Here is a 15727-nt window from a genome sequence, read left to right as displayed (position 1 = left end):
ATATATATATACATACACACACACATGTATATATATGTATGTATGTATTTAGAGACTTTCTAGAACATTTCCCTTTGTTGATAACTTTAAAAATAAATTACAGATGGAGGAGCAGCTCAGTGGTAGAGTTCTGGCCTAGCATGCCCAAGGCCCTCTGTTTGACTCCCAAAACCATAAAAAAATTTAGAAATAGTGGCTGTAATTCTAATAATCTTAGCATTTTACAAACAAGCATCCATGGAGAAAGTTGTTTTCTTTCAATACATAATGTTCAGGAAGAAATGTAGAATAAGGTATACGCCATCCAGAATGAACAGCTGTTTGGTTTTTAATTTGAATGATTTGGAGCTTTGCTGTTTTTAAATCTTTTTTCCCTTAAATATAGAGAAATATTAAGAAGTATTTTTATTAAATTCCTGAATCTAGTGAAAAAGTTCGATAAGTCAAACAAGGAAGTCAAAGCAAACAAAATTTCAAACTATTAAAAATATCCATTTGTCCAAGAACACTTTAGTGAAATATATAGCACCTTTAATTCTGATTTTGACACGTGAAGAGATTTAGAGTCTGCTGTCCTGTCTCTCTGTAAGTGGGCTGATGCTGATTGGAGCCTCACTATCTAGCATGGCATGGGGTGGCCCTTGGGTCTCAGAATGCTTGGCTTTAGCAAGGAGCCTGGGGCTGCTCCTTCTGGTTCCTCCAGTGAAGCACCCTCCCTGGCTTCCGACTTGCTCTGTAGACCTGGGGCAGACTCAGGGCTCAGGCCCAGGCCCTCGGCTCTTGCTGCTGTGTGAGTCTAGAGAGACGCCACCCCACACATCAGGAATTGTGGGTCCCAGGTCCCGGCATCATCAACAGACTTACAGTGTCTGTGCAAGGCCAGAGGTTATCAGGTTGTTCTTGGCTCCCTTATTGAAAATCAGTTGGTGATGGATGGGTGAGTTTGTTTCTATGCTCTTCGTTCTGTGGGTCTGTTTGTCTGTTCCTACCCCACTCACACCTCTCTGGATTACTCTGCCTTTGTGGCAAATTTCAGAATGGGAAACTTGAGTTTTCTGGCACTGTTCTTTTTCAAGATTTTTTTGGCCCTTCAGGAGCCTCAGAATTAAATAGCTTGTCGAGCTCTGTTAAAAAGCCAGCTGGGATTTTGATCGAGATTGCACCAAAGCCATAGATCATTTGTAGGAGGATCGCCATTCTCACAATATTAAGGTATTTTTTAAAATCCCATGAATGTGAGATCTCTTTCCAGCTATTCATCCTTCTTTAATTTTTTAAGTGATAATTGTAGCTTTCAGTCTATAACGCCTTTTGCTTACTTTAATACATTTATTACTGAATATTTTATTCTTCCTAAAAATGGAGGTGAAAATTTCATAGTTTACAATGAACCATTTGAAAGCATATGGTTCGGTGGTATTTACTGTATTCACAGTGTTACACAGCCACCAGCTCTCTTTAGGGCTAGGATGTTTTCACTGCCTTGTAAAACATTCCATGCATATTAAGTAGACACTCTGCCCTACTAATTTCCCCCTGTAACCAAATCAGGTTTCTGTCTCAATAGAGTTGCCTAGTCTCAATGTATTGCATAAAAGGAATCATACATCATTTAACTTTTCTTTGTCTATCTTGCTTTGCTTAGAATCATGTTTTTTAAATGCATCACATTATAAGGTGTATCAGTAGTTTGTTCTTTTTATGACTGAATAATATTCCATTCCACAATTTGTTTACCCATTACTCTGTTGATGGGCATTTTATTGTTTATACCATTTGGCTACCATGAATAATGCTGCTGTAAGAATTCATGTGGAATTTTCTATGTGTACCTATGTCTCCACTTCTCTTTAGCATGTACCTAGGAGTGGAACTGCTGAGTCACATAGTAATGCTAGGTTTAATATTTTGAGAACCTGTTGTCTTAAGTTCTTACACCATTTCACATTCCCACCAGCTATGCACGAATCTCCCTGCTTTCCATATCCTTGCCAACACTTTCTATTTTCTGTTTTCTTGAGTAAAAGCATCCAAGTGTCCATGAAGTTGTATCTCATTATGATTTTGACTTGCATTTCCTTGCTGACTGATGATGGTGAACATCTTCTCACGTACTTATTGGCCATTTTTATATTTTCCGGGTAGAAATGTCTGCTCAACTCCTTTGCCTAATTTAAATTGGATTGTCTTAATTTTTATTTCAGTATTTAACTATTTCATTTATTATCCTTATCAAAAGGATTTCCTATGTGCTGGGGACATTAAATCCATATAAGATAGATGACTTGCGAGTGTTTTCTCCCTTTCTGCAGGTCGCAATTTCATATTCTCAATCTTGTCTTCTGTATTACTCAGCTGTATGTTACTATAATGAAATACTAGAGGCAGCTCACCTTCTAAAGAGAAAAGATTTACTTAGCTCATGGTTTTGGAGGCTCAACAGTATGACCCCTATGTCAGCTCAGTTCTGATAATGCTGTGTCATATTAGGGTAGACAGCAGTGGCTGGAGTGTGCATAGGAAAGAAGGGGCTGCATCCTTTGATATACAGCAGTTTTAATTTTGATGTGTGCTAATTTACCTATTTTGTTCTTTCGTTGCCTTTGGTGTTAGAAGACTCCATTGCCAAATGAGAAGTCAAGGATATTTACCTCTATGGTTTCTGCTTTCAGATTTTGTAGTTTTACTATTAAATTTATATCATGAATTTATTTTTATTCCATTTTGGCCTAGAAATGAGACAGAGAGTCAGTTTAATTCTTTTGCATCTGATTGTCCATTTCCCCAGCATTGCTTGTTGAAGAGACTATTCTTTTGCCTTGATTGGTCTTAGTACCAGTTTTTGAAAATAATTTTACAATAGGTGTTTAGGTTTATTTTTGAACCCTTAGTTCTACTCCTACACTGGCCTCGATGGAGAGTTCTCATTAGCTTTGAAGTTGGAAAAATGTGTACTCTCCAACATTGTTCTTCTTTTTCAAGACTTTTGTCTATTTTGAGCCTTAATAATTGGATTCGCTTCATTTTTGGAGAAATGGTCATTGGGATTTTGATAAATGTTGTATTGAATCTTTGGAGAATTTTGCCATTTTAACAATGAATTTTACAGTCTGTGGCTATGATGTGCCTTCTATTTGTGTAATTCTTAATTTCCTTTATGTTTTGTAGTTTTAAATTCACAAACCTTTCACCTGTCTGATTAAGTTTATCCCTAAGCATTTCAGTCTGTTAGATGCTATTATAAATGGAATTGTTTTATTATTTGACTTTCAGAATTGTTTATTGTTGGCATAGAGAAATATATTGGATTTTGTGCATTGATCTTTTGCCCTGCAGTGTGATTGAACTAGTTCATTAGCTCTGTCTTGTGGTTTTCTTTGTGTGTGGATTTGACAGGATTTTAAAACCTAAACTTGTATCACCTGCCAAAGAATAGTTCCTCTTCTTCGTTTCAAATTTGGATGCTTGTAATTCTTTTCTTGCTGAGTAGCTGTCGACGGACCCTGCTAAATGTTGAACAGCATAGGGAGAGTGAGCTCCCTTGCTTTGTTCCCAGTCTTACAGGGAAAGATGCCAGTCTCTTACCACTGAGTTTGATGGTTATGCATTTGCAACATGTGCCTTTTATCATTTTATGGACATTTCCTTTTATCCCTAGTTTTCTGAGCCTCTATTTTTAATTATGGAAGGGTGTTAAAATTTGTCCAGTGCTTTGTTTTGCATCTCTGCAGATGTAAAATATTTTCTTCTTTGTGCCATTATTGTGATCATTACATTGATTTCTTATATTGAACTTGCATTTCTTGGAGAAAAATCCACTTGGTTTATATGGTATGAAACTCTTTTACAGTCGTATTGGAATCAGTTTGCTAGTATTTCGCTGATGGTTTTTCTGTGTATATTTATTCATCAGGAATAATGGTCTGTTGTGTTCTTGTTCTATCTGGTTTATTCTTTCTTGTACAATAGTAATAGAATTGTTTCCTTTATTTTATATTTGGATAGTTTATTGTTAATACAGAAATACAGTTGGTTTCTGTATATTGACCTTACTGCTTACCTCTTTGCTGACATTATTTATTAGCTCTAATGGGGCTCTGGGAGAGGATCCTTAGGATTGTCTCCATGCTAAACCATGGCATCTGCATCTGGAGTACTTCACTTCTTCCTTTCTTTGATGGAAACCTTTTATTCATTGCCCAGTTCTCCCATTTAGACCTTCCTGTGCACTGATGACTAGCAATGGTATGATCAGACCTTTTTTTCTTTTTCCTAATGTAGGCAAAAGCTTTCAGTCTTTCATTATTAAGCATGGTATTTTTGTGAGTATTTGTAAAACCCTTTATCCTACTGAGGAAGTTCCCTTCTATTTTTACTATGAAAAGGTGTTCCTTTATTCTGTCAGTTTGATGCTATTACATTGATTGATTTTTGTTTGGGGAACAAATCTTGTATTTCTGGGATAAATAACACTAGTCATTGTGTGTGTGTGTGTGTGTGTGTGTGTGTGTGTGTGTGTGTTTTATGAGCCTGCATTTGGTGAGCCAGTATTTTGTTAAGCATTTTTGTGTCTATAGTCAGTGTCTCATCAACTCTTTTTAGAACAATAAGTATAAAAGTTTAGGTGTTTAGCCAGTTCATCTACAATATGATTACTTGTCTTTAAAAAGGACTTATCTGCATTATAAAAGGATTCCTTTTATGATACTCCAGGAAAACCCTTAGTGGTGGCCTTCCCTGAGGCATAGGCAACTTCCTATTTCCCATGACAATATTTAGGATGAAGATTTTATCAACTAATCAAGGCATGAACAAGAAAGTGGAGTGTAATGTACAAAGAAATGTTAAGCAAACATTTGGCGAAGATAGTTAGGGCTTAGAAACTAAGTGTATCAAATATATTAGCCCCCTACTAATTGAAAAAGAGCAAAAATGTGAAGCTTTTGAAACTATAGAGAGTAGAAAGAATAACAGAAGAGTGTATGTTCAGGTAAATCAGCCATAGTTTAAACATTAGATTTTTCAAAGAAGAACCAACATGATCTTCAAGTACTTTCTCCTCTAAAGCAAGGCTGGTACCAGTGCTGCTTGATTGTATACATGCATACATACATCATCTAGGTATATGTGTTAGGTATGTGCATTACACTTTGCACATTCTGTGCATATACAGTGCACATACAGACATATAAACCAAGTACTCTCATCAGAAGTGATTGGGATTTTGGATTTGGGGTTTATTGTTCAGATTTTGGAATATTTGCATATATAATGAGATATCTTGCGGATGCTGTCCAAGTCTAGACACAAAATTTATTTGTGTTTCATATACTGTGTCTTGTACACATCGTCTGATGTTGATTTTATATACTTTTAGTGCCAACAGCATTTTGACTGTGACCTGTTGCATGAGGTCAGCTATGAAATTTTCCAGCTGTAGTGCCATGTTGGAATTTGAAAAATTTTAGACTTTAAAGTATTCTGGATACTCCAGGGATGCTCGTGTTTGTGTGTGTGTGTGTGTGTGTGTGTGTGTGTGTGTATGCACACAAATGTATATATAGCATTTAGGTACTATAAAATATAAAACAATAATATCACCCATATGAATGATTTGTTTCTGTTAGTAATTGGGCTCTAAATCTTGTTAGCTATAGATACTTTATATAATTTGTTTTTATTGAATTGGTATTTTGATCATTGCTTATCATGCATTTTTATGCTAAATTTTATGTTATGGTTTCGGTTAAATTGTTGTCAGAAAAATGTGTTTACTACATTTGTGATAGCCTGTGTATGTGCATATGTGTGTGCACACACCTGTACCTGCATTTCTTAAAGTGGCTGAAAGTAGAACGGCCTATGCTGATCGGTGCAGTGGCCCTTGATGTACGGCAGATTCTTGTTGTTTCCAGATGAAAGATCCCTTGCAGAAAAAGAAAGAGGTCACTTTTTCCCCCATTAATTAATCGGTACATTTAAGATAAACAATACAGTTATATTCATCATTGGGATCTTGTACCTTTACATGATGTACCTTGGTACTTGTTTTTTCTCCTTACCCCTGCCCTCCTTTCACCCGCTTCACCCTTCCCTATTTACAAAGACTTTTTTCCATTTTTTCCATTTTTCACATTTTGTTATTTTCCCTTATTTCCTTTCCCCTCCCCTTCCCACTTCTCCTTTAGCCATTTCCTTCCTATTTCACACTATCGATTATACCGTTTGAACCTTATTTACATTTTTAGTTTTTCACACCAGTGAAACTATTTGGTACTTACTCAAGTGTGTCCTATTTATTTCACTTAAGAGCTTTATAGCTCTCTATAGTCTCTAGTTTCTCGGGTTTTTTGTTTTGTTTTGTTTTATATTTTGTTTTTTTTTTCATATTATTTTTTAAATTGAGTTTATTAGTACATTTTAAGTATACAGTACAGTTACATTCATTATTGAGATCTTGTACCTTTACATGACAGGTCTTGGTTCTCATTTTTCCCCTTGTCCCTGCCCTCCCTTCACCCCCTCCTACCCTCCCCATTTACCAACACTTTATTTCCATTTTTTCATTTTCTCATATTTTTTTCTTTTCCCTTATTACCTTTCCCCCACCCTTCCCACTTTCCCTACACCTTTAGCCCTTTTCTTCCCATTTCACAATGTCAGTTATCTTATGTACTATTATAGTTTTTCACACCAGAGAAACTATTCGGTATTTACACGTGTGATTTATTTATTTCTCTTAGGAGTATATCCTCAATATGTATCCATTTTCCTATGAATAAATCTAATTTCTAATTCCTTATGGCTGAGTAGTGTTCCATTTTATAGAAAAACCACATCTTCTTTATCCAATCTCCAACTGATGGGCAAATGGGCTTGTACCGGGGATTGAACTCGGGTCCGTGCACTTGCAAAGCAGGCGGTGGAACCACTGAGCTAAATCCCCAGCCCTGTAGTTTCTCATACTTAATGGCTGAGTAGTACTCTATTTTATAAAAAAAAAAAAAACAAAAACAAAAAAAACCACATCTTTATCCAATCTCCAGTTGGTCGGCATTTGGTTTGTTTCCAAGTTTCAGCTATTATAAACTGTGCTGCTGTAAACATCGGTGCAGACATATCACTGTGATGATGATTCTTTTAATTCTTTTGGAAAGATACCCAGCAGAGGGATAGCTGGGTCAAATGGGACCTCTAATCCTAGTTCTTTGATGTATCTCCATATTGATTTCCATAGTGGTTGCACCAGTCTGCACTCCCACCAACAATGGAGAAGGGTTCCTTTCTCCCCACAACCCCGCCAACATTTGTTATTGTGTGATTTCTTGATAGCAGCCATTCTTTGTGGGGTGAGGTGAAATCTCAGAGTTGTTTTAACCTGCATCTCTCAAATGAAGAGTGATGTTGAACATTTATTTCATATATTTATTTACTGCTTTTACTTGTTTGCCTGACAAATGTCTGTTGATTTCAGATGCCCATTTTTGAATCGGGTCTTTGTATTTGGGTGGAGGTGGGATCTGATTTTTTTGAGTTCTTTATATATTAATTATTCTAGATAGTAGTCCTTTGTCTGAGGAGTATCTGGTAAAATTTTTTACCCATATTGTAGGGTTGTCTCTTAGCTCTGTTGGTGGTTTCTCTTGCACTGCAAAAACTTTTTTAATACAATGTGATCCCAGGTGTTGATTCTTTGTGCAAGTTCTCATGCTGCTGAGGATTTGTTCATAAAGTCTTCTCCTATGCCAGTGTCTTTGAGAGTTCTACCCAATTTACTTTCCAGTAAGTTTAGTGTTTCTGTTTTGATATTTATATCTTTAATCCACTTGGATTTTAGTTTAGTGCATGATGAAAGATATGGATCTAGTTTTAATCTTTGGCAAGTTGAAAGCCAGTTTCTCCAACTCCATTTACAAAAGAGGCTATCTTTCCTCCAGTGAGGATGGTTGGTTCCTTTATCAAAGATGAGGTAGCTGAGTATGTGTAGTGTTGTTTCTGCATCTTCTAATCTATTCCACTGATGCTTGGGTCTGTCTCTTTCCCAGTACCATGCTATTTTTATCACAGTGACTTTGTAGTATAGTTTCAAATTGGGAATTGTGATATCCCCTGCCATGTCTCTGTTGCATAGAATATTTTTTGCTATTCTAGGTCTCTTCTGGTTCCAAATGAATTTTTGGATTGTTTTCTCAAGTTCTGTGAAATATACTGTTGGGATTTCCATCAGCATTGCATTGAATCTGTATAGCAGTTTTGAAAGTATGGCCATTTTCGTTATATTGGTTCTTCCTATCCAGGAGCAAAGGACATCTTTCCATTTTCTTACATCCTCTTCCATCTCTTTTTTCAGAGTGCTGTAATTTCCAGTGTAGAGGTCTTTTGTTTCCTTCATTAGATTGATTCCTAGATAGTTCATGTTTTGGGACGTTATTGAGAAAGGAATTATTTCCCTAATTTCTCTCTCAGTGAGTCTATTATTTGTGTACAAGAAGGCTATCGATTTTTGATTGTTTACATTGTATCTAGCTGCCCTGCTGAATCTGTCAATTAAGTCTAGAAGTCTTTTGGCCAAGTTTTTTGGGTCTTCTACATAGAGTATCATATTACCAGCAAATAGTGACAGTTTAACTTCTTTTTTTCTTATCTTCATTCCTTTTATTTCTTTCTCTTGTCTAATTGCTGTGGCTAATGTGTCTAGAATTATATTGAACAGGAGTGATGTTAATGGATATCCTTGTCTTGTTCCTGATTTTAGCATGAAGGTTTTCAGTTTTTGACCATTTAGATGATATTGGTTGTTGGTTTTTCATAGATAGTCTTTATCAGGTGAGATAAAGACCATCTATTCCAATTTTCTGCAGGGTTTTTATCATGAATGGGCATTGAATTTTGTCGAATGCTTTTTCTGCATCTATTGAGATGATCATATGGTTTTTGTCCTTGAATCTGTTAATATCATGTATTACATTTATTAATTTACATCCTTGCATCCCTGGGATAAATAGACTTGGTCAGGGAGTATGATGTTCTTGATAATCTTTTGCATTCTGTTTGCCAGTATCTTATTGAGTATTCTTGCGTCTATGTTCATTAGGGAGATTGGCCTGTAGTTTTCTTTTTTGGTTGGGTCTTTCCTTGGTTTGGGAATCAAAGTAATACTTGCTTCCAGTAATGAAGCAAGAAGTATTGCTTCCCTTTTAATTTCATTGAAAAGTTTAAAGAGTAGCAGTTGTAGTTCTTCTCTAAATGTCTTGTAGAATTCAGCAGTGAAGCCATCAGGACCTGAGCTTTTCTTTGTTGGTAATGTTTTAATTACATTTTAAATTTCACTGAATGTAATTGAGGTGTTTTAGACTTTTTGTATCTTCTTTGTTCAACTTTGGAAGTTCATATGTATCCAGGAATTTGTCCATTTCTTCTGTATTTTCCATTTTATTTGAGTACAGATTTTCAAAGTAGGTATTGATGATCCTCTGGATTTTTGGTGGATCTGTTGTGACTTCACCTTTTTCATTCCTAATTGCATGAAATTGAGCCTTTTCTTTCCTTTTTTTGATAAGGTGGGCTAAGGGTATGTCAATTTTATTTATTCTTTCAAAAAACCAACTCTTCAATTCATTGATTATTTTTGTATCATTCTCTTAGTCTCTATTGCATTAATTTCTGCTCTGATCTTTATAATTTCCTCCCTTGTATGAGCTTCCAGTTTGTCTTGCTATTCTTTTCCTAGAAGCTTAAGTTTAAGAATTAGGTTGTTTATTTGAGCTCGCTCTGTTTTCTTAGTATGGGCATTTACTGCTATGAATCTCCCTTGTAGAAATGCTTTCATTGTGTCCCATAGATTCCTGGGTATTGTATTGGCATTGTTTAATTGTAGGAACTGCCTAATTTCTTCCTTAATTTCCTTTGTGACCCCATGGTTGTTCAGTAGAGTGCTATTTTAATTTCCATGTGTTTGTGAAGGTCTTTGATTTCTTAGGCTATTGATCTCCAGTTTTTATTGCACTATGGTCTGATAATATATAGGGGATAACTTTAATTCCTTTGCATTTACTTAAGCATGTTCTGTGAGCTAACATGTGGTCTGTTTTGGAGACTAGTTCAGTGCATTAGTATTCCGTGCATATATATTTGATTGTCATTTATTCCTCTTGTACTATTCCTTTTACAAGGATGTAGTGGCCTTCTTTGTCTCTCTTAATTAGTTTTGGCTTGAAATCTACTCTGTCTGCAAATAAGATAGTTCCTGTCACATGGAGAACTGTTTTCCATCCTAAAAGGAGTAAAACTTTCAGTCTGTGAATTTCTTTGTAGATTAAGTGGGTTTCTTTTATACAGCATATTGTTGGATTTTGCTTCTTAATCCATTCTGCCAGCCTGTTTCTTTTGATTGGTGAATTGAGGCCATTAACATTGATGGTTGTAACTGTTATATATTGACATTTCATTGTCATGTTATTTTCCTGTTGTTGGCTCTTTTATTTTTTTATTTTTCCCTCTCTCCCTTTAATTTCTTGCCTTGCTTAGTATATTTGCTCTGTTGCCCCTTAGGGAGTTGTGGCCTTCATTTTCTTTTTCCAGGATATTGTTTATAAGTGTTTGGAGTGCCAGTTTGATGTTCATGAAATTTCTCAGGTGTTCTTTGTTGTAAAAGTATCTTATTTCCCCATCAATTTTGAAAGATAGTTTTGCAGGATACATCAGTCTAGGTTGGCTGTTGTTTTCTTTTAGCACTTAAAATACCGCACTACAGTCTGTCCTTGATTTGAGGTTTTGTGTTGAAAAATCTGCTGTGATTCTGATGTGCTTTATTTGCATATGATTTGGTTTTTTTTTCTCTAACTGCTTGTAGTATTTTGTTCTTCTGTTGGGTTTCTGGGATCTTGACTATTATATATGTAGGTGTAGATTTCTTTTTGATCGTGACTAGTTGGAGCCCTATATGCCTCACTTATCTGTATGTCAAATTCTTTCCCTCTGGGAAGTTTTCTGTCATTAATTCTGTGAACAGTTTTTTTTTAATGTCATTTGTACTTTCTCCTGCTACTTTGTGGATTCCTATCAAGTCTTACATTATTCTTCTTTGTATCATTTAAGAGTTGTTGGTTTGAAAAAAAAAAGAGTTGTTAATTTGATTTCTCATAATCCCTTACTGCTTTTAAGATAGGTTTACCTATCTGCTATATCTTAAATTCTATGTTCACATTCATTCATTCTGCTGAGAATGCTTTCTATAGCGTTTTTAATCTCCTGAATATCTGTTTGAATCTGTTTCATGGATTTCATTTCTTTCCTATGTTGGGCATTCAAGGCCTCCATTTCTTTCTTATGCTGGACATTCATGATTTCCATCATGGTCCTGAGTTCATCTATTTGTTTTTATCTGTTTCTGTTCTAGAGTCTCTGATCATGTCTTTCATTTTTCTCACCATTTCTCTGGTTATCTGGGAAATTATTTCTGTTTTTGAATTTTTCTAGAGCCCCCCCCTTTTTTTTTACTTCCTGTGATATCAGTTCAGGGTGTCCAGATGGTCGACTGCCAGACTTTTCCACCTCATTTCCCCAGAGTTTACCTTTGGTGAGATGGAAGTCTGTGTTTGTGCCTTGTTTAATGTCTTCTCATTTCTATTTTTCTTTTTGGTACTGTCCTTGGTTTAATTCCTGGTTAATACTTCGATCTTCCAGATAAAGCTGGTCTTTAGGTTTTGAGTCTGTAATGACTCTGAGGCAATCTCATTTTCATTATACCAGGGAAGACAACTGATTAGATCAGTCACAATACCTTAGCCCAAGTGATACGATCAGCAACACAATAGCATCAAGCAGAGCTTGGCAATTTGTGGTAGTTATTAATCTGTCACCTTTAACTGTGTGAATTAAATCAAAATTGAGTACCAGCCCAAAATATGTTTATAGTGAATAAACTCTTCAATATAGCAACTTTACCCTTCAGGATTGGGATTTAGAAGGAGTTGGGGAAGGAGGGACAGATAGAAAGGACAGAGAAAGGTTAGAAGTGAGGCCAGAGGCCATAGGAAGATCACAGAAACTCTAGAGAGCTGTTGAAGAGAAGAGGAGAAGACAGAACAAATATACCCAAGAACAGAACAAACTAACAGTAATAGGGAGGCTAGAGACTGTAATCACTTTCTTTTAAAACTAATGACGAGAGAAGGAAAAAGAGAAGGAAAGTGAAAGAAAGAAAATAAATTTGAATTAGGATAGGAGCAGGAACACAAAGGGAGAGTAATGAAGATCAAGGTGGGAGAGAAAAAAAGAGAAAGAAAAAACAAAAAGAAGATAAAAATAGAAAAAACTGAGAAAAGATAAAATTCTTTAAATGATTAATGACAAGAGAAAATATTACTTTGACAATAAAAAATGAAAATAGAAATAGAGGGCCTCCTTCAGTGTGTGCCTCTGCTGACACATAGACAGTGTGGGCAAGAGTGTACAGGTCTAAGCTAATTAGTCACAGCAACCAGCATCTGTCCCCTGAGGTTCAGGCTGATTTGTGGTTGCAAGGCTGAAGTTGAGATCTCTATCCTCCTGCTGGGTTGAACTCTGCAAGGTTCTACTGAAGGTTCTAGCTGTCTTTCCCCTGAAGTTAGACCAGGTTCTGATGTGAGGTGCTGGTCCCGCCAACCTACCAACTGTGGTGGTGTGGTATGCCTTTATTGCAGAGATTTTCTTCACTTTTCCAGTGGGCTTCAATTTTCATCTAGGACCCTCAGAGAGGCCATCTTTCTCTTGGGAGTGGGGCATGGACACTGCCATGTTGGCACCTGCAAGGCTGGGCTCCTCTGCTGGGCCAAAGGGAGGGGGCCTGCCAGAGGGTCTCGTGCTGCTTTCTGTGCTCCTCTGTCTTCCCTGCTGGAGATGTGGGCCCACCAGAGAGTCACAAGCTGCTCCGGTTTCTTCTCACGTGCTGGACCAAATAAGAGGTCACTTGTTAAAACATGCAAATATGAAATGTGAAGATGCTTTTCACTGATATAAGTGTAGTTCTAAGTGGTAGGTATTTAATCTGTTATATTTCTAAAGAAGACAAAAATATGGCAAGGTCTTCTCTTCAGAAGCACGGTGTCAGAAATTTGTTTACATTAAAAAGATGTTAAATGGATAAAACCTTAATAAAACAACCAACATTTGAAGAGGGGAAGTACCTCTTCATGAAGGTTGCTGCCTCATGGAGATCTTGAGCTTCCTTTGCTGAGGGGCGGTTGATGCTCACTTCAGTCACCTGCTACAGCCAGGGGCACACCGGACTCTTTGATTAAAGTAAAACCACCAGTAGCACATCTTGGAGGGTGTATCCTGAGGCCAACTCTGGACAGCTGCATGCTAGATCTGCCTGTGGAAGAATACTAACTAGGTTTTCTACTGAAAGTTACAGTTCATAGTTCAGGCACTGCTATTTAAAAAACAGTTCTTGACTTTTGTAATGTGTATGAACTTCTGCTCAATCAGAAACCTATGCAGTGGTGTCTCGTCTTCTGCTTGGTGCTATGGCCCAAGCCTGAGGGGGAGTAAAAACTAAATGACTGAACTAAAAGAGACAAAATTTGGGGAGCCAGGATGGTGGGTGCTGCTTGATTAGCAAAAGTGCTGGCCAGCCCAAGCCACTGATTTTTATTAGTAATCATTAGCGTAAAGGCAAGCTGTGTGTGAGGGTGGGACTACTTTTGAGGACTACTTTTGAACATGCAGTTGTGCAGTTTTCTATGGAAACTAATGGAAGCAAGGCTCGAAAAGGACAAGGCAAAGCATTCTCAAATTAGGAACAGAATAGACAAAATGTATGGTTGTAATTAGAACACTGCCCTTCTAGTTAAGAAGACTTTATTGTGGGAACGGAATTTGGGGGTGAGTTACTCTGACCTCAGCACATAAGCTTTGGCCAGACTCACTTCAGTAACAAACCCATTATGGCGCTAACTCTTCATGGCCTGCACTGCTTACACCCTGCTTTGGGCATGATCAATATTGCGGTCCCCCACACAGACCTCTGTCGTGCTCAGAGTGGCGTGTTTACCATTTAAAACACTCTCAGAAGACCATTTTCCCCACAGCCTGTAGGTGTGAAAATCTGTTCTGTAGCCCATGACAAGAACCTGTGGTCCTACCGGCCCCTGGCATAATCTGGGCACCGGGACAGAAAGCTGTGTGGACTGAAGATGGCTGTCAGGGCACGAGTCACAGCAAGCCTGTGTCTCCAGGAAGGGTGGCTCTGAGCGGCTGGCTCGCCTCTCCAGTGCAGACCGAGGTTCTCACGGGAGGCAGAGCTGCACAGAAACAGATCCCTGTCAGCAGACACATGCTCAGTGGCTTCTACAGTGGTACAGTGGAGAGAACCAAGAGTAGAGAAGGGAGGGATCTGTTTAGTTTGTGTAAGTTGTAGTGAAATATAATTTACGTGTTACCCAGTTTGTCAATTTAAAGAATACAATTCAGTGGCTTTTGTCCTATTTACAAAATTGTGCAACCATTACCACCTTCAACTTTGTCACATTTTTATTGCCCCAAAAGGAAATTCACAATATTTGGCCATTGTTCATTCCTCAATTCTCCGTCTCCCCGACACTTTGAAAATAATTAATTTACTTCCTGACTTTACATTGCTTCTTGGCCTTTTGCTAAGATGAAGTGTAGTACTTCCTGACTTCATAGATGTGCCCATGCTACGCATTTCCTGGGAGGAAGAGTCTGGCCTTTTGGGTCCGGCTGTGCTCACGAGAGGCACAACTTGGCAGTTCATTCACAACCCTGGCGCCCATCAGTGATGCTTGTTAGTATTTCCAAAGCTGTTGCGTTGAATGGTGGAACCACACTTTGTTCCTATGCCCATCAGTTCCTGTGCCCTCTGATTACTTCCACTTCAGGGCTCGTGTGCGAAGCTGCTAAGGCCATTTTTCCATACAAATTCTTGCTTAAACCTGTGCTTCTGTTCTCTTTGCCCGTGGGAGGGAAATTGCTGTGCGATACAGAAAATCTATATCCAGTTGACTTAGGAACTGCCATGCTGTTTTCCCCAGTGGCTGCCCTCCATCCCCTCCCCAGTGCTTGCTTATCTGTCTTTGTCTTGTAGCCATCAGAATGAGTGAGAGACTGAGTCTTATTTTGAATCCCATTTCTCTCAAATGCCCAATATTTAGGTGACCTCACATGCTGACTTTCAGGGCACCCTTGGGACACTTTGTCAGTTATTTTGGTTTCCGTGTTGGAGAACAGGGATCCTGCCTGCTGCCCGCTCCACAGTCTGGAAGTCCTGCCCTGGGGACCCTGAGCACGTGAGGGGAGAGAGCTGGCAGCTTCACCTTGGAGGCAGCCCCCCAATTGGCTTTGAGTAGGTGTCAGGTATAAACAGAGATGCACTGGAACGGAAAGTTAGTTGAAAGGAAGGGTATGAACAAAAGCAAAATGTGAGAAAGCCCTGGCCTGTTGGGAATCCAGGCTGCAGGGCCTGGATGGGGAGGAGAACTGGAAGCATGTGGTGTAGAGCATTCTGTGCAGACATCCTGCAAAGGTGTTTATTTAGAATTTGAAACATTTAAGGACTCAGAAGAGTTGTAAGAATAAGCAAAAGACCTTCCTTCTGCCAGTAATATGGCAGGCAATAATATGCTTTATTAAAAAAAGAAAAGCATACAGTGGTTCTGCCCACCACCTGCCTTGCAAGTGCAAGGACCTGAGTTTGATCCCTGGTACAAAAAAAAAAAAAAAAAAA

General features: G+C 37.9%; 1 protein-coding gene across 3 annotated transcripts in view; it reads left to right on the top strand.

Annotated features, from left to right (window-relative positions):
• The window catches only part of L3mbtl4 (L3MBTL histone methyl-lysine binding protein 4), a 243120-nt gene that overhangs the window by 28528 nt on the left and 198865 nt on the right, over positions 1 to 15727 (top strand). The window lies entirely within an intron of this gene.

Source organism: Fukomys damarensis, unplaced genomic scaffold (genome assembly GCF_012274545.1).
Source record: "Fukomys damarensis isolate Sample0158 unplaced genomic scaffold, DMR_v1.0_HiC HiC_scaffold_30, whole genome shotgun sequence".
Classification (NCBI taxonomy): domain Eukaryota; kingdom Metazoa; phylum Chordata; class Mammalia; order Rodentia; family Bathyergidae; genus Fukomys; species Fukomys damarensis.
Note: the sequence above shows the minus strand (reverse complement) of the source record. Positions and strands in the feature narration are given on the sequence as shown.